The sequence below is a fragment of the Vombatus ursinus genome, unplaced genomic scaffold, assembly GCF_900497805.2.
Source record: "Vombatus ursinus unplaced genomic scaffold, bare-nosed wombat genome assembly UNPS02014341.1, whole genome shotgun sequence".
Classification (NCBI taxonomy): domain Eukaryota; kingdom Metazoa; phylum Chordata; class Mammalia; order Diprotodontia; family Vombatidae; genus Vombatus; species Vombatus ursinus.
This window is the reverse complement of record NW_020954119.1, coordinates 89474-108905: the sequence shown is the minus strand read 5'-3', so window position 1 is coordinate 108905 and position 19432 is coordinate 89474. Positions and strand designations below refer to the sequence as shown.

The following is a 19432-nucleotide window of genomic DNA, read 5'->3' as shown; positions in this document are numbered from 1 at the left end:
AGCCAGGTCTTTCCAACATACTAAAAGTATTTCTATTTTTATCTCAACATTGAAGATACCAGTATAGTATCATGGCTATCCAATTTTCATCCTTTGTACTGCTCATATGATTAACCCATCTTATCTTCATGTCATGTATTTCCCAAATTATAACTTTTACTCCATTTGGCCTTTGAAGCTCCTCATTGGTTATATATTACAGCCTTCTTGCTCTACCACCTCCTTTGCCTTTTAGTTGACCTCTGAGATATTTCATTCCAATTATTCAGAGACTTTGTATTATATGTCTTATTGCCACACAAAAATACCAATAAAATGTTGATATTAAAGAGATGGGCTTTAGTTTTCATGGGAAGCTAGGGATCACTAAAGATATTTTGCAATTTCCTCAAGACAATTTAGCCTGCTCTCTCATCAAGTTCGATACCAACCCAATGTTTGGGCTTGTTCAATGTTACTCTGTGCTTATATTTCCTAACGGAAATAAAATGATTATAAAAAGAAGCCATGGAGATTAATGGGTTCTTACAATACAAATAATATATCAAAATCAGAAACTATATTTAGTATAAACTACAAAGTTTTGATGAAAGGAGTGAAGAAAGGAAGAGAGAGAAAGGGAGAGAAAGAGAAGCAAAAAGGAGAGAGGGATAGAGAGTAGAGGGAGAGACAGAGACAGAAAAAGAGAAAGCAGACATAGAGACAGAGAGGAGGAAGGGAGGGAAAGAGGGAAGTAGGAAAGGAAGAAGGGAAAAATAAAGGAAGGAAGGAAGTAAAGAATGAAGGAAGGAAGAAAAAAGAGAGAAAGAGGGGGAAGTAGAGGGAGAGAGATATGTAATGAAGGAGGGAAGCAAGGGATAAAATTTTAGAAATACTTTTTCTAGAAAGTTGATCATTCTGCTAAACAACATTATAGTGCAAGTAGCTACTTCATAGACATAATGCAACTTTATAAGTACAGAGGCATTTCTGAGAAAAGATTAATAATTTTTATAGATGATCCTTTGCAAGTTTGCTTTTCAGGAAATGCATAAAGTTTTCTTGAAACTCATGCTTTTTTTATGGCATCAGTGTTTTTATTTTAAGCTACACTTCAAATTTCTGTTAGGTTTTCTCACATGATTAGAAAAAACAAACCCTTGACAATAGACTTTGTAAAATCATTACTACTGCGAAAACAAGGAAAAAGAAGATCTGCTATATATGATTTCTATTCTCTTTGATAAATGACAAGCTGATTATTCATTAAAAAACGCAAACTGATATTGTGAAGCATAAGTGATTTACACTAAGAGACAAGAAAAAATGATTCATTTAAAATGTAAACACTTGAGAAGAATAATTACAAAAGTATATGAAATAAGAGCTCATCTTCCTACATTTGTAAGAGTTTTCACTAATTTTCTTCCATCCCATGGCATTCTCTGACATACCAAATAAAAACTAATTGCTGACCAACTTTGGCAATAATTTAATAGCTAACTGCCTCATGTTTCCAGAAGACTTTCCAAAAAGAAAAGAAAAATCAACTAGGAGAGCTAAGAAAGTTTTCTTTTTTTCTGTGAAAAAGGTTTTAATTGTGTAAGACAAGCATAAATTTTTTTCTGAGATTGGATGGGAGACAGGAAAAAAAAAACACTCCCCAGAAAATCAATGAATATATTTGGAAATAATTTTAAAAGATTAATTATTTTAAAATATATTTCTTTTAGCTTGTTTTGTAAAAAGGGATATTTTAATTTCTGGCACATATTAAGAACTAGTTACATGAGATACAATGTCATAATTTGTGAAGTAAGAGTTAAATTTGTGTGTGTGTATAACTATATCTACGTCTATATCTATATATATAGTTGTTTTTTTTCTTCAGAAATTGTATCTTCTAGACAATACCAGAAAAACCTTGCTGGTTAAGTGTTATCTGGAGGTAACTCAAAAATAATGAAGTCCATTCAATTAGTCAGTCAGTCAATAAACATTTGTTAAGTACCTACAATATGGCAGGAACTCTACTAAGCACTGGGGATACAAAAAAAGACAAAAGGCAATCCTTACTCTCAAGGAGTTCAGAATTTAATGGTGGAGAAAAAAATAAACCAACTATCCACTAATAAGCTATGTTCAGGATAAATTGGAGATCATTATCAGAAGGAAGGAACTATAATTAAGATCATTGTCTTAATAGCATGAAGAAAAAATAGTCATTGTTATCTTTGGGAATATAAATGATACACACCGATGTATAGGTCTTACAATGATGTCACTGGTTGTAATTGTGAAATGCTTTCTGCAAGAGCAGCAGTGATTCACAGTTCTACCAATAGTGAACTAATGTGTATGTTTTCCCTCAGTCTCTCCAACATTGGTCATTTTATTTTTGTTGCTATTTTTACTAGTCTGATGGATATGAAGTTGAACCTGAAAGTTATTTTAATTTGCATTTCACTAGTTATTATTGATTTAGGACATTTTTAATATGGCTGCTTCTTCCTCTATCCATAGATCTGAAAGGTAACTTTTTCCTTTTGTTTTTTTCAAATTTGTTTGTTATTTTAGCATTTATGCAGTCATGTTCCAATGTGGAACTTATGTTGGAATATAGTGTGAGATATTGGCTAACCTTAATTTCTGTTGAATTATATTTCAAATTTTCCAATGATTTCTGTCAAATAGTGAGTCCATATTCAAGTAGTTGGGCTGTTTTGTTTTACTGAACACTATGCTGCTGGATTCGAGTACTTCTCCATGCTGTGTATCTGAACTATTTCACTGATGGATCTCTGTTTCTTAACTGGTATCTAATCATTGTGACCATTTTGTAGTATAAGTTGAGATCAAGTACTGCTAAGTCCCCTGCCTTTCCTTTTGATTTTTTTTTCATTATTTATCTTAAGAGTCTTGACCTTGTGGTCATCCAGATCAAATTTTTAATTTTTTTAGTTCCACAATTTAATATTTTGTAAGTTTGAATGATATGACACTTAATTAGTAAATTATTTATATGTAGCATCATTTTTATTATATTGACTCATCTTACCCATGAACTGTTAATATTTCACCAATTATCAAATTTGAATTTGTTTCCATAAAGAGTATTTGGGTGGCAGAGCTAAGATGGTGGCATAAAAGCGGTGACTTGCTTCAGTTCTCCTCCAAACCCCTCCAAATACCTATAAAAATGGCTCTAAACGAATTCTAGAGCAGCAGAATCTACAAAAAGACAGAGTGAAACAAATATCTAGCCCAAGTCTGTTGCTACTGGCTGGGAGAGGATCACAGTTGAGCCTGCACTGTGCAGGCAAAGATAGGACCTCAATGAATCTGGAGCAGGCCTCAGGGGACTGAATCAAGGGGAACTAGACATCTCAACCCACAAACTCCAAAGACAACTTAGAAGGTTAGTAATAAAGATCTGTCGGACCTCAGTGAGAAAGGAGCTCAGTCCAGCACCAGTTGCAGCACAGGCACAGAGCGGTGGCTGCTTCCAGAGCTCTCAGTCCACAGACGGAGGGGGGATCGAGTGACTGATCAAAGTGGGATTGCAGGTATCTCTTTGCTTGTGCTGAGGTAGGATTTTCTCACTTTGCACATGCTTGGATCTGGGTTGCAGTCCTGGGTGGTGTTCTTGGGGCAAGGAGGAGTGCTGGAATAGAAAATTTGACTTTCAAATGCAAGACTCAAGAGAAGCATGAAGAGGTAAACAGGAAAAAGAAATCATAAGGGACATATTAAGGTTGAACTGTTTACATTCTTACATGGAGGGATGATATTTGCCTCCAACCTACCTTTTCCTTCTTATACCTTACAAACTTCCACACACTGTATGAATGAATAAAATCAGTAAAACTGACTTTCTTGCCATTCTTCCATCTCCATGACTTCCCACTTGACCTTTGAGTCTTAAAATACTGAGATTCAGGTGTGAATTGCCCAATTCCAGTTTTTACAAACTTATTTTATTTAGGGAGCTTTGGTATTCCTTTTATTTTCCACTTGTCAAAGTGTACTTTTTAAGGTATTCTTTTCCTCAATAGATTTTTGTACCTCATTTTCCATTTAGCCAATTCTTTTTAGTTTTTTTTTCTTCAGCAGATTTTTGTACCTCTTTTACCATTTGTTAAATTAAGTTTTTAAGTTGTTATTTTCTTCAATTTTTAATGCCACTTTTACCCTGCTGTTGACTTTTTGATATAATTTTCTTACATCACCGTCATTTCTTTTCCCTTTTTTTCTCTATCTCTCTTATTTGATTGTTAATTTTTTTAATTCTTTTAGCAATTCATCTTGGGCTTGTAGCCAATTCACATTTTTCTTTTAGTCTTTGTATATAACTGTTTTCATTTCATTGTCATCTTCTGAGTTTGTACCTTGATCTTCCCTGTCTCCATAGTGACTTTCTACTGTCAAATTATTTTGTTGTTGTTGTTGTTGTTGTTTTGTTGTTGTTGTTGTGTGCTATTTTCCCAGTCTATTTCTTAATGTTTAACTTTATGTTAAAGTTTGACTCTTCTCCTGTTGATGAGAGGGCACTGTCCCAAGGTTCAATCCTTTCTGTCTACAGTTTTCAGAGTTCATTCTTGTGGTCTTTTGTGATTTTTGTGGTTTTTGATTCTTCCAAAGTGTATGATCTAAGAAGAATTGTGAATACTGTTCCACTGGCCTGTGTTCTAATCTATGAGTGACCACAAGTATTCTTCTCCATCCTGGAACTGTGATCAGGGGATCAGGGTCCTTGATTTCCTGTAGCCATAAGTACTCTTATTCTTTATGGACCTTGAAATATATCTCAGGTCCCTGCTATCCTGCCTCTGCAAGTGCTAATGTTCCTTTCTACTTACCTATACAATTAATTGCTTATTCATTCCTTTATTTATTTATTCTTTAATTTTAATTTATTCTTTAATTCATTATTATTTATTCAGTGTCCATATCTGGCATGCTCAGTCCCATTACTGATAGGCATAGCACTTTTGACTTGATCCATTTCCTACGTGGAATGATTTGTTCCTATTTAACTTCGACAGTCTGGTGGCATCCTAGAGGACCATTTTGCTAATTCCAAAATTGGAGTGTTTATTTCTTTGACTTAGTCCAATGTATTTCAGAACTCCTGAGCTTAAGTGATCCACCACTCTCAGTGTGATCAGGTACAGATATTATATGTGTGTTCCACTATGCCTGACATTTCATGATTTTTAGATGAATTTGTCATTTCACCTATGAAATATATCCTGTATGATAATTATTTTTTCTGTAAATCTTCCAAATATAATATCCAATATGCTAGAAGTCTGAAACCTCTCTCTACCTCAGACTTGTGGATAAGATTATGATATAGGCTATTCATTTGACAGAGATTTATGTTGTTTTTATTTAGTCATTTCAATAGTTTCTGAATCTTCATGATCCCATTTTTTTCAAGGAGACTGAAGTGGTTTACTATTTCCTCCTCTGGCTCATTTTATAAATCAGGAAACTAAGGCAAACAGAGTTATATGAATTACTCAGGGTCACATAGCTAGTAAGTATCTGAGGGGCAAATTTGAAATCAGGAAGATTTCAGGCCTGACACTCTATCCACTGTGCGACCTAGTTGCCTATAGAGAATTATGTAAGACAGCAAAAAATAAAGTGAACAAACTTTTATTACTTAAGGTACTTAAAATAATTACCTTGGAAAAGTTCATGTTTATTTTCTTTGTTTCTAATTTTAAAAGTTCTCAAGTGATAATAACTCACTCAGTATTATTCATACTTGTCTATTAATAGCTTACTATATCAGTTCTGTCAGTGATATTTCATTTTAATGGAGAATAATGCTGAAAGGGGCATTTTATTTTTTAGTTCAAAGAATGAGTCAGTATTATGCACACAGAGGAGAAATTTACTCCCAGTCTTATTCTTCTTTGTGTTTTATTGTCAAAATGATATATATTCTTTAGGACACACATTCATGTCTAGAAATTAGAATTTGATGGAAATAAAACAATATACCAGAAAAAATGAATTGCCATTAGAGAAACAGTTTGGGGTGGGTAGGGTTGTGTAAAACCAGTAACTATTATGGGTTAACTGTGCAGTAATGAGTCATATATTAATAGGATTCTAGTATGGAGTACTGCAAATGCATAAACTACATAATGAAGCACAAATTACAAGAAAAAAAGATTTCTGCCTCCAAGGCTATTATAAATTAGATATCTAAACAGCACTTAATTCACTAGATTGCTGTATCTTTAGCAAGCTCAGAGAGTTAATGTCCTCCAATATGGCCATGGTGATGTTCACGAAATGATTCAAACCTAAGTTTTAGCAAGCACATCTATACACGCAGCTATATATGATGGAAGTAGATCATTTCAATTGCAGGGGGAAATTAGTTTAGAAGCTTGAAATGCGGTGTTAATTTACCTATTGATAAACTATTTTCATCTAAAGAACCTCTGAAAAGAGCCAAAGGGGGAAGCAAAAATATAATTATAATCCTTCACACTTCCTTATGCCATGTTTTATTTCCCCCCCTCACATTATTACTCTAAATCTTGGCACAAAAAGAATTCACAACTCACTATAGAATGGAGAGTAAGTTCTTCTAAGTGAAATAGAATAATTATGTGATATAATTAGCTGAACAACAATGGAATTGAAATTCTTCAGTATTTCCCTTTTTGTTTTTCTTTCCAGTTATTGTTACAGACCCATTATTAATATTAACAACAATAGCTAACATTTATATAGAGCCTAATATATGTCAGACACTGTGATAAGGACTTTCCAGTTATTATCTCATTTGATGCACACAATGATCCTGGGAGATAGGTGCAGTTATTATCACCATTTTAGAGATAAAAACACTGAGACAAAGAGAACTTAAGTGATTTTCCCTGGGTCATATATGTTAGTAAGCATCTGAGGCTCGATTTAAATTCAGATCTTCCTGATTCCAAACTCAGCACATTATCCACTGCACCAGATGGTACAGTATAATTTTTGGAACATAGCTGACACTTAATAAATGCTTGTATGACTAACACACGTGTGTGTATCATACATATGAGAACATGGTATGTTCACATGTCTGTCTATATGCATGTGTATAGATAGATATAGATAAATAGATAGATATAAATATATATCTGTATACACAGAAATATGTATGTGTATATGTATATATATAGATAGATGAGCTTAATTATGGGAAATAGCTTAATTAAAATGTTATTGAAGTAAATGTATTCTCCAATGTTTATATATAAATATACATACACATACACACACATACATGCATACATACATACATACATATAAACATTTCACATTCTCCAGTGGTATAGTTCAATATTTTGTTATTGTTGTTGTTTTTAACATAGCCAGGACTAACTCAAAGCAACACTTGGATTTTGTCTTTGTAGTTTACCTGTTTCTCTTTTTCTTCAATTTCCCAATTTCTGTCTTTTTTCCTAACTCAAGTCATTTCCTCTGTTAACAAAGGGATGTTACTTAGAAAAAAGTCACTTAATAAATAAATTCATACTTGTCTATTAATAGCTTACTATATCAGTTCTGTTAGTGATATTTCATTTTAAAAGAGAATAATGCTGAAAGGGGCATTTTTTTGTTTGATTTTTTTTTCATTTTTTTTAGTTCAAAGAATGAGTCACTAATAGTAGACAGGACAGTGGGGGATACATTTCTGGACATGATTTTCTTTCCAATATTCCAAGTAGGTAACAATCTACTCAAAGTACTAAATCTGAGTATAATACTTGTTCTGAATGAAGATTAGAAACACAATCATAATTTGGTTATTCTTATCTGTTAGTACAAATAGATAATAATTTACCTTCATTGTTGTTGAGTTGTTTTAGTTCTGTCTGACTCTTCATGACTCCTTTTTGGGGTGTTCTTGGCAAAGATACTGGAATGACTTGCCATTTTTTTCTCCAGCTCATTTTACAGATGGGGAACTGAAGCAAACAGGGTTAAGCGACTTACCCAGGACCACACAGCTAGTATGTGTCTGAGGCCAGATTTTTTCAGCTCAGGTAGATTATATGAATATGGGTGTGTATGGATGTACCTGGGTACATGTGTGTGCATATGTGTATACATAAGAGAGAGAGACAGGCAGAGACAGAGACAGAAAGAGAATTCCAGGCATGGGAGATGTACAGCACAAAGGTAAAGAGATGGGAAATGTAGGTACGACAAATATTAGGTGTGAGGAACAAGAAAGTCAGGTTGGCTAAACAATAAAGGGAATTCTATATGCTCTATGAAATTAATATGTTATGAGCCTGCAAAGGTAGGTTGAATCAAGTTTGAATGGTAGGGGAAAAGATTTAAGCAGCTGTGTGAATGGTGGATTATAGTGAGAAGAAATTTGAGTAAGAAAGACAACTTTCTAGTCCGTTGAAATAGTCCAGATGAGAGGTGATAAACTGTGAGTGGTGAGAAGGGCAAAGATGTGATAGATGTTGTTGGAGGTCAAAGGACCAGAAATTATCAACCGCTTGAATATATGAGGTAAGGAAGAGTGAGAAGTTAAAGGTAATGCTAAGACTTTGAACCTGATTTAACAAGAATGATGATTGTAACCACCTAGGAAATAAGCTCTCTATCTCTGTCTTTGTCTCTGTCTCTGAACATTTTATGTATGTGTGTGTATGTATATATACATATACATATATATTATGGAATCCTAATAAAGCTGCTCCAAACCCCAACATTCTAACTTCTTTATGGGCCCCACTGAACAGCAGGCATATCCTAATTTAACCACACAATCTGGCTTTAACAACACCTCAGGCACCCAGACTCCATATAGCCACTGTCCCTAGCTAGCCACTCTCCCCATATCCAATTCACATATTTGAACAGGCATCTTCAACCACAATCACACCATCCATTTAGCCCAAGACAGGACCACAATACCTAACTATCCATCTTGACCAGACAGGACTATAATAGCTAGCCAATCAGAAAGCAGCACGACCATGATGTTTGATCACTGAACCATAGAAGTGACCCCTCCCCATTACCTAATACCTTAACAAATCCCTCCTACCTTTTTATCCATAATTTCTGTTGTGCAATTAGCATCATTATACTATAAATTTGCTTGTGTTGTCTTACTAAGTTGCTGATTTCTCTTGGAACGTAGCCCACTTCTGAGGGGCATCAATCCTCAAAAAATGCCTTTACTTAGATTAGAAGTGGTCTGACTGAATTCTTTGAAACAACACATGATGATACTTTAATATATAGGATATATTCATATAAATATATTCCTATATATAGATATTTTTCTAATTGTTTAATTTAGATGAATAAAATTTCATAGAAAGGTGGTGTACAGGAACAGTCTAGAAGACAGAGAACCAGTCTGGAATGCAAAATTACTAGAGACAAAGCATATCTGGATAATCAATAATTGACTATTTTTATGATATTTCTCAAATCACAAATGAATGGTAGTGAATGTAAGTGATATACCTGAAGCTGTTATTAAAAATATCCTACACCAATTAGCAGCATTCATGTTTGTTTGTTGTTTTTTGTTTTTGTTTTTGTTTTCCTCTGCAAGAAGTTAATATGGAACATCCATCCAGTCAAAACCACTGTGCTCTCTCCCTTGAAATGTCATCCAGGTTTTTCCAAGACTTCAGTGGGCTCTCTTGGAATGTTCTCAGAAGACTCCATCAGGCTAGCCATGACAGGCTAAACCCCCAGAGTCTGTCCACATGGCAGGGGAAAAGATTAGAATGGGGGAAGTTGTTCAAACTTCATCTTCTTTCTTTGTGACTTATGGTCTCCACCTCCTCCTCGGCCTCCTCAGAAACCACCCCGACTTTTGAAGCTTAATCTGCCCTGGTCTCCAAAGCCCCCATTGGTAGCCTGCCTCCAAGGCCACCACCACAGCTGCAGCAGCTGCCACAGCCTCCAAAGTCGCTAGACTTGGTCCAGTCCAGGGTTATTTTGTTTCCATCCATCTCCCCCTCCTCCAATGGCCTCTTTTGCAGCTTTGGTGTCTTCCTCTGAGTTGAATTCCACAAAACTGAACTTTTTCTAAGATAGCATCTCCCTGTCTTTTTCTATCCTGGTGCCCACAGAATCCTGAAAGGAGTCTTTCAAGATTTCTTCCTTCCTGTCTTCAGACAGAGCTTCAAGGAACAAGGTTTTGTAGGACTGATTTCTTGAGGTTTCATTAGCAGCCTTCTGTCCCTTCAGCTCCAGTTGGATGACTCTGACCTCAATGTCTATGTTAGACGAATTCAAAGTTTCTTTCGTATCTTCCAGTTAGGCAAATTCAACGAACACATCACCTTTAGGTCAGTCTTTGGTTGTTCTGGGGCAAGCTGATAGACTTTGCCTTCTCAAACAGTTCCCGGAGACTCTCCTTCATGGCACTGTAGGCCAGGCTGTTCAGCACCAGGGTCTTGGGATCCTATGGCTTGTTGTTGCTCCTGCCTTAGGAACTGTCCTTCCTACCTCTAGAGTTTTCTTGTCCTTAGCTTTTCTGCCCTGTGTAGTCCAGAATGAGCACCTGGCCATCAATTTTACTGCCCTGTTTCTCAAGGCCTTGTCCACTTCTGCTTCTTTCTTAAATTCAGTGTAGGCAATTCCTTTGGGGGTCTCATCCTTAGTGCAGACCAGTCTGACCTCAATAGCATCTTCAAATACTTCCTTAAGCTCCTCTTGAGTTACTTTATATGGCATATTCTTGACAAACTCGTCCTTGACTCTGTCTTTCTTGTTCTCGTTTGCTTTTTTCCCAGCTTAATTTCAGAGCTGAGCACTTTGGAGCTACTGAGTGGCAGAGCCTTTTCCATATTTTCAGCAGAACCAAATTCCATGTAGCCAAACTTCCTGGTGGCACTAATGCCAATGTCCACAATGGTAAGGTCCTTTTTTTTCCCAAAGAAGTCTGTGCTGCAATTTTTTAGCCCAGAAGAGGTTTTGTTGAAGTTCAGGTTACCAGCAAAGAGATTGAAATTTGTAGACTCTTCAGCATCAAATTTCTGTTTCTTGGCTTCTGGGGCCCTTTGTTTGCCCATTTCCTTTTTCTTCTTTCTTGGTGCTTCCTCCTCCTCTTCTTCCTCTTCCTCTTCAGATTGAAGAAGCCTATACTGTTCTTGGCCTTTCTAGGTTTCCCAGCAACACCTTTCACAGCAGCAGCCTTCTTTTTGGCAGGTGTGGTATCCATAGCTTTTCCTTTCTCCTCATCACTGACATCCTCCTCCTTTTCCTCCTCTTGTTTGGGGGGAGCTGCTCCCATCTTTGTGGCTTTGGGAGGCTCAAATTCTTCATCCTCCTCATCTTCACTGTCCTCTTCAGACTCACTGTTCCCCTTCTTGGCATTCTTCCCATTTTTTGCCCCCTTGCTTGTGGGCACTGATGCTTTCCCTGTGGTCAAGGTCACTTTAGCTTGAGTGACTCCTTTCCTACCTGGCATAATGATGGCTTTGGCTGGGGTGGTGGCCTTCTTGGCTGGGGTCACCACCTTCTCAGCTGGGGTCACTGTGGCAACCTTCTTACCAGGAACCATAGCTACTTTCTTGGCAGGTGTGGTGGAAACAACATCTCTTTTGGTTGGTGGTACCTTCTTTGTTGGTGTAGCTGCAGCCTTCTTGCCATTCTTCTGAGGAACCATGATGTCTTCTCTACTGCTTTTTTCTTCATCTTCTGACATGTCCTCATCCTGATTGTCTTCTGTCTCCTTTGGGGAAAGGGCCATTTTCTTCAGCTCACCTTGATGTTTAGCACCCTTCCCTAGCTTCACCATTGCGGTGGCCCCTGACTAGGTCATTGAGGAAGCAGATCCTTCAGCGAGGCCTAAGCAGGGAGGAGTCTGTCCTCCAGCAGTTCTTTGCTGGCCAAGCAGGTTTCATGTTTTACAAAGTTTAAATTTTAAAGAGTGGAATATTGGTAATCAAAATTTGTAAAATGTAAAGTTTTTTCCCCCATTTCAAAAGCATTTTGTGTGCAAGCACTCAGAAAAAGAAAATGTCCACTTGAGACAATTCAGAATTTCAGTATGTAATAATAATTTTGTTAGGTGTTTATTTTGGGATTGTCATAAGTGAGTGTGTGGAGGGGGTAATGAATACTAGATTTGTCTTGTGTATTCATTTGGGTAAAATAAAAAATTTGGAAGATGTAGTTTTGAGACTGATACAAAATTTTTGCATATGTGGTAGCACTTTTATTAATGCTGTGAACTACATGAAGATACCATATTTTATTTAATTAATTCTGTTCAGAACACATCATCAGGATATCAGTAAAGTGGAAGATATATTGCAGTGAAGTAGCTCTAAAGAAAGGCACCTAATATATTATTTTATTGCCATTTTTCTTTTCACCAAAAGCCTTTGGATGAGCAAAGATTTGATCTCATCCAGTCCACCCCAGCCGTACAAAAACAAAACAAAACAAAACAAAACAAAAAACCCCAAACATCTTTGTCCTCAATCACTGAGCTTTAATTTCCAAGGTGCAGAGCCTTTCTTGTTCTTCTGTGTTCATTGCCTTCAAGTCCATAAAGTTTCCCTTCTAAATTCTTAATTACATTTCAAGGCAAACGTATATTACCCATTTTATCTCCTGTTTATTGCTGGGAAATGATTACATGAGTTTTAAAACAAATGGTATTATTTAATGTAATTTTAAAAAAGGAATTTTTTTGCCCAATCCCAAAATATGCCATCCCTTCACAGAAGAGCAAGTCCATTTATTCCACTCTCATGCTTCAAATACATTTTCTTGTGGAATTCATTTCAGCTTTCTTCCTGAGTACCAAATACACTTCTGGACCTGGATATCCTCTTAGATTATTCCCAGGATGTAGTTTTCATTAGACCTCATTATTTATGCTTCATGTTTTATTTATTTTTCTAATTAGAAACCCAGCCAGGTACAAATGCTGAAAGCAGCAGGTAGGATGCAAGGGACCCACATTTCCTTTTCTGAACTCTTAGGTGTGCATAATCAATGTCCCTTGCAGAAAATGCACAACGTGGGCTAATTTTTATAAAACTGGAACAAGCAATCTCATATAATTTTATAATCCTATAAAACCTAATGTTATGTTAAATTATTTTTTTATATTCAACAAGGACATTATGAGGAGGCACATTAGAAAGAGTAATATTTTCAATGTATCTTATACCTTATTCTACTAAGGCTACCCACTTACTACATGTCATTTTTCTGACCTTCATTATCAGTGTTATGAGATGACTTATCCTTAATTTGAGAAGATAAGTCCTTCTTAGGGATATAACATTTCAAGTGAAATGATATGTATGTATATGTGTATGTAGGTAGGTAGGGAGGGAGGAAGGTATATTGTGTATATGCATTTTATGTGTACACATTACATAAACTCATATAGGGAGAGAACTGGTCTCAAAATTTAAAAGGCTTTCCTTCAAAACCTTTTTCCGACACATACTGGCTATAGGACCCTGGGAAAACTCACTTAACCTTCCAATATTCTAGGCACTTTCCAATACCTTAAAGTTGTAGATACGGTGCTGAACTTCATTGGTAGAGGGATACCAAGGATATCAAAGGCCTTGTCCCAATACAAGTATCTAGCTAAAGCTCTCTATTGATACAAAGAGACTATATTTAGATACAGTATATATAAAATACCTCTCGATCTATCCATCTGTCTTTCCATTACAGAACGTCGAGTGGAGAAAAGAAGAAATTTTCTCTACCAATGCAGATTCAAGACCTGATCTATATCTTATGGTTTTGGAGAGTTGCTTAGGGAACTGAGGATCGAAATGAGTTGCCTAGGTTTACAAAGGACACCATCCCTCACAGGAAGGACTTGAACTCAGGTATACACACACACACACACACACACATACACACACACACACAGAGACCTATAACATTTGAGAATACAAAGCACAAACTCTTTGGAGATTAAATGCAAATTCTACCAAAAAAGAAATACCTGCCTATTCTGCATAAGGTATTTGGATAAGACAAGATCCTAGAGTTCAAAGAGTTTACATTCAAGTCCTAGGGCTTGAGCCAAGATGGCAGAGTAGAAAAAGCACTCAGTTGAGCTTTTCCAACTTTTCCCTCCAAACAACTTTAAATAATATCTCACATTGAATTAGAGTTCAGCATGAGACATTCTTCCAGGCCAAGATAATTTAGGAAGTCATAAATAGGAATCTGTGACATGAGGGTGGAGGCTAACTCAAAGCCTATGTGGATGAAACACCAGGAGTGGGACCAGGTGGTCTTGACAGAAGTAGTAGAAACTTCAGGTGCTCTCAACCAGAGATGGTAAAGAGACCTGGCAACTCATCAGAAAAAGATAAAAGGGGACCCCCTGTGCTCACACTGGGGGCAGGAATAGACATAATTTGGCAACTCTATTGCTTGTACTCACTTCTGGGTCATAGTTCAAGGAAGGAGAGGAGCATTATTGTTCAAGAGGGAGCAAAAGCCATGGAGGGGGGCTGTCACTTTTGGTCACAAGGGAACAGTGGCCCTGAGGAGCATTACTGATTTGTAATCCCAAGAGATCAGAGGTCCTTGCTGTGTAAGTATCAGAGCTTAGAACAGTATAGCAGTGACCACACTTCTTCCCAGATTACACCACCTTGAAATCACAGAAAACTTCCTGAACCTCCAGAATGAGCTCAGAAAACACCAGTGTGAAAAAGGCTGAAGCTTGAGGTAGTGTCCCTCCCCTACCTCCACCACTGTGAAAAATTTTGCTACTCTGATCAGGACAATTATCCTAGGCAATTCTAAAAGACCCATGATGAAAAATGCTATCCATTTCAAGAGAGAACTGATGAACTCTAAATACAGACTGAAGTATACTTTTTTTAAACTTTATTTTTCTTGGAGTTTTTTTGTCTGTGTTTTCTTTCGCAACATGGATAATATGGAAATATGTTTTGCATGACTTCACATGTATAAATGATACCAAATTATTTGCCTTCTCAAGGAGGAAAGAGGAAGAGAGAGAATTTGAAACTAAAAATTGCTAAAAATGATTGCTAATTTTTTGCATATAATTGGGAAATATTTAACAAAAGAAACAAAATGTTTAAATATTTACAATTAAGTTAGAGAGATGAGACAGAAATTAAAAAAAAACTTTAATACAAGTTAAAACATGGTAAGTATATGTGTACAAAGCAAGTGTTAATGAGAGAGGCAAGGAGGGGAGGTTATGCAAGGCTGGGAAGTTGAGTACCGGGTAAGGGTTTATGGAGGATGTAACTTCTGAATTAGGTCTAAAGAATGAAAAAGATTTCAACAGAAAGAAATGTGTGAGTGCATTTATACTGCTTTAAAATCATAAAATTCCAGTGTTGGAAAGAGTTTAAGGTAGTTGTGCTAAGAACAATATACACTTGGTTCCCATCTTGCCCAGAGCAACATAGGTTAGGGTAGTTGCATTTCTTGTTTATTTAGTTTAGATGGTTTTTTAAATATATTTTTGTTATTGTTATTATTATTATTTTTACCCAGAAGTTGACAAAAATAGAACTTGATTACCCTGACATGGAACAAAGCATTTCTAGACTCAGCATCCTGGTAGCCTCTGACCATATTAATGCAATTTTCTGGTAGACTAGGAACACAAAAAGGCCCATCCACATTGGGTCAGGGCTTTCAAGACTTGGAGGATGACACAAGACCAGGCAAGCAATCACACCCAGAACCATTGGCCTGTATTGAAAACTTTGCATATGAAGAAGGAAGTTGTATAGACATCCAAAATCAATGCTACTGTATCCTTCTTATGTTAGGTTTAAGTAAACCCCGTTTTATTAATTGTTGATTGCATTTCTCATTTTGTCCCAACTGAACCTGAGCTAATAGGGTGCTGGTCAGAGTTAGGCATGCAACTAACATTCAGTTAAGTAAGTGTTTGAGACAAAATGGTCTTGTGACTGACATTGTGATTGAATTGGTGAAATGGTGCTACAGATAAGGAGGACAGTGTAATTGGATCATCAGAAATAGTAACTGACACCCAATGTCAAAGGCCCTTCTAGAAGGCTATAAGGAATCTTCTCAAAATAACAGAAAGTGAGTCTCTTATCCCCTCAGAGGAATTGTAATGCCCAGTGGCTACTGGAGGAGGATGCCATTTTTTTTTCCAAAATGCATTCTCTGGTTGAGACCATGTTGTAGAAACTGGACTAGTTGTATAAGGTACTGAAAGTAAACTAGGCCAACACATTCAGCCACTGGGGACAAAGTTCAGCTAAGTTGCAACTAATGGAACTGATGACTGCTCAAGTGAATGAAGCTCTCCAGAGAGAGATGGGTTCTGACAAACGAGACAGGAACCCATAGACCTGAATGTGGAAACATCATCTCCTACCCAGAGGTTTTGCTGTATCTCACTAAGATTAGAGCAATGAGATAGGAAAATGAGAGCAGAAGTGAGGAAGAGACTTGGAAAAGAATTCTCATTGATGGTTTAAAAAAAAAAAGTTCCAGTCATGTTATTTACTCTTCTAGAGGAGGGTGTTTTCCTCTACTGAGGGAGCAAGGGGTTGAGTAGATGACTTTCACTACCAAGGAACTGGGGAGGTTGCCAGAGGAGTTCAAATAGCAATCTGATGAATTACTGGAGCAATAGCTCCTAAGGGCTTGGGGTAATAGAGTCAATGCTGGAACATTCTCTTCAGCAAAATTCCATTGGCTTAGGGAACTCTCTGAGCACTTACTTTTATAGAGGCAGCTAAAACATTTAAAGGTTCCAATCAGGGATCACCCCTTCTCCTCACCCCAGCCCCCTTAAGGTTACTGATATGTGGAGTTACTCATACTTGCAATTTTTTTTATTTCTTCTATATTTTAATTATTTTTTTTTACATTTTTACTTAAACATGTAAAAAACATTCTTAGCTCACTTGCCATTGGTGGGGAGGAAACTGGTGGACTGGTTTTGGCCCTTTTCATGATAGCACCATAGTTTTCTGAGCCCCACTTTAAAGCCCTTGCCTCATTTAGATAATTCAGGGAAGCTGACAGAGGGCATACCATGGAAGCAATAGGTATCATGACCTTTTAGGGGCTAGTAACTGTGGGGGCCCTTTTGACAATCTCCATACAAGTTATTATCGGTAGAGCCAAATGGAAAACTTTGAAGTTGCCCATCTCATGCAGTTAACTCAAAAATGTATTGAATTCCCAGAAGGGTGAAAGATATTTCACCTAATGAGCAGGATGCTCTCAGAAAAACCAGGGAAGACTTACATGAGCTGCTGCAAAGTGAAATGTACTATGTGAAAAATAACAGCATTATTGTAGGATGATCGGTTGTGAATAACTTGGCTATTCTCAGCAATGCAATGATCCAGGACAACTCTGAAGAATTATGATGAAAAAATGCTGTCCAACTCCAGTGAGGGAAGTGATTATGCCTGAAAGCAGATTGAAGTGTAGTTATTTTTCTTAACTTTTTTATTTTTCTTGAGTTTTTTTTATTTTATTTTATTTTTTGGTCTATGTTTTCTTTCGCAGCATGACTATTATGGAAATGTTTTGCATGACTACACATGTGTGGCCCATATCGAATTGCTTCCCTTCTCAATGGGGGGGTGGGTTAAGAGGAAGGTAGAGAATTTGGAACCCAAAGTTTTAAAAATGAATGTCGAGGGTTATTTTTACATGTAACTGGGGAAAAATAAAATACAAAATAAACAAACAAAAAAATGAAAAAATAAATAAATTAGAAAAAAAGATATTTCATCTCTCATGATATAGTTAAAGGAAAATAGAGAACTTCATTATATCAGCTCCCCTTACAGTAATCCTGTATTGCCCATGAGAAAGGCAGATGGCATATAAAGAGGCTTACTGTAGACTAAAAAGAATTGAGCAGAGGCTCTCTGGAAAGCTTAATCCATTGGTAATAAACTTGTTTTCATCTTAAATCTTTTCCTTTCCTACTCCTTTCATCTTCTGGCACTCACTGAGAGCTGGCATCCTCTCTCATACCTATCTTTTAGGCCATTTCAGCCTATATATGGATACTTCCTTACATAGCATAATTTCATAGTTCCTCAAATTATTTTCCACAACTTATTCCTTCACCCCACTGTTAGCTACATACAGATATGATTATATCTTTGATCTTGTCATCACTCAAAAATGCACCACATACATTTTCATGATTCCTTTGTCTGGACACAGTCTGTTGTCTCTCCTTTCCACTCTCTGGGTTGCTACCCCAAAACTTCGTCTTCATCCTTACAATGACTTCTAATCTCTCTATCCCTCAATCTTTCATAGCTCCTTACCGTTGAAGTATACTCTCATTCCTTCCCAATATTGATTCCTTGATAAATCAGTTCAATTCTACACTGTCTCCTCTCTCATTCCTTGTACCTTATCCTATTGCAGGATCTTTCCCCACTAAGTTTCTGTCTTAGATTACCTCCACCATCCACTGCTTTCACTCCTATTCATGTGCTGCTGAAAGAAGTTGGAGAAAATAATGAAATCAAGTGAATTGAATCCACTACAAAATTAGATTATATCTTAGGTTACTTGTCCTCACTATTGCAAGATAATCCATTAAAACAAACAATCAAAGAAATCAGCCCATATAGCAGCTAGGTGGCTCAGTGGACATAGTATTGGGCTGGAGTCAGGAAGATTCATCTTCCAGAGTTAAAAACTGGCCTCAGATGTTTATTAGCTGTGTGACCATGGGGCATGTCACTTAACCCTGTTGACCTCAGTTCCTCATCTGTAAAATGAGCTGGAGAGGGAAATACTAACCACTCCAGTATCTTTGCCAAGAAAACTCCAGATGGGGTTATGAAGAGTTGGGAATAACTGAAACAACTAAACAACAACAATAAACTCATTATCCTATTCACCACAGTGACATTTCCAAACACTTTTAATTCCCCTACAACTATTACTCCCTCCATACCCTCTCATCTAAGACTCTTGACTAATATTTCACTGGAAAAAAATTGAGGCCATTAACCTAAAGGTCTTTCTTTTTTTCTCAACTCTCACCAGATAGATGCCTTCTGCCAGTGTAAAATGAGCTAGAGGAGGAAAAGGAATACTATTCCAGTATCTTTGCCAATAAAATTCCAAATGGAGATATGAAGTGTTGGACATGACTGAAATGACTGAACAACAACACCCTTGTAACTGCTGAAGGTCAAGGAAAACCCTTTCACATTTCAGTTTTGTCTGGACTAGACTGGAGCAGAGCTCTGAAGGCTTCCCTAGCTATCATCCTTTACTGTGTTTTCTCAGAACAGAAATTGTTTTTCTGGTTCTTCTCATTTCCCGGGTCACATAAATCTTCCCAGGTTTTTTTGAAACCCTCCCCTTTACCATTTCTTAGGTCAAGTCAATAAACTTTTAGAAAGTGGCTACTCTGTGTCAACTCACAGAGTAACAA

General features: G+C 36.7%; 1 pseudogene; it reads right to left on the bottom strand.

The window, feature by feature from the left end:
• Nucleotides 1-9706: 9706 nt before the first annotated feature.
• On the bottom strand, nucleotides 9707-11785 carry LOC114042274 (annotated as a pseudogene).
• Between the last annotated feature and the right edge of the window lie 7647 nt (nucleotides 11786-19432).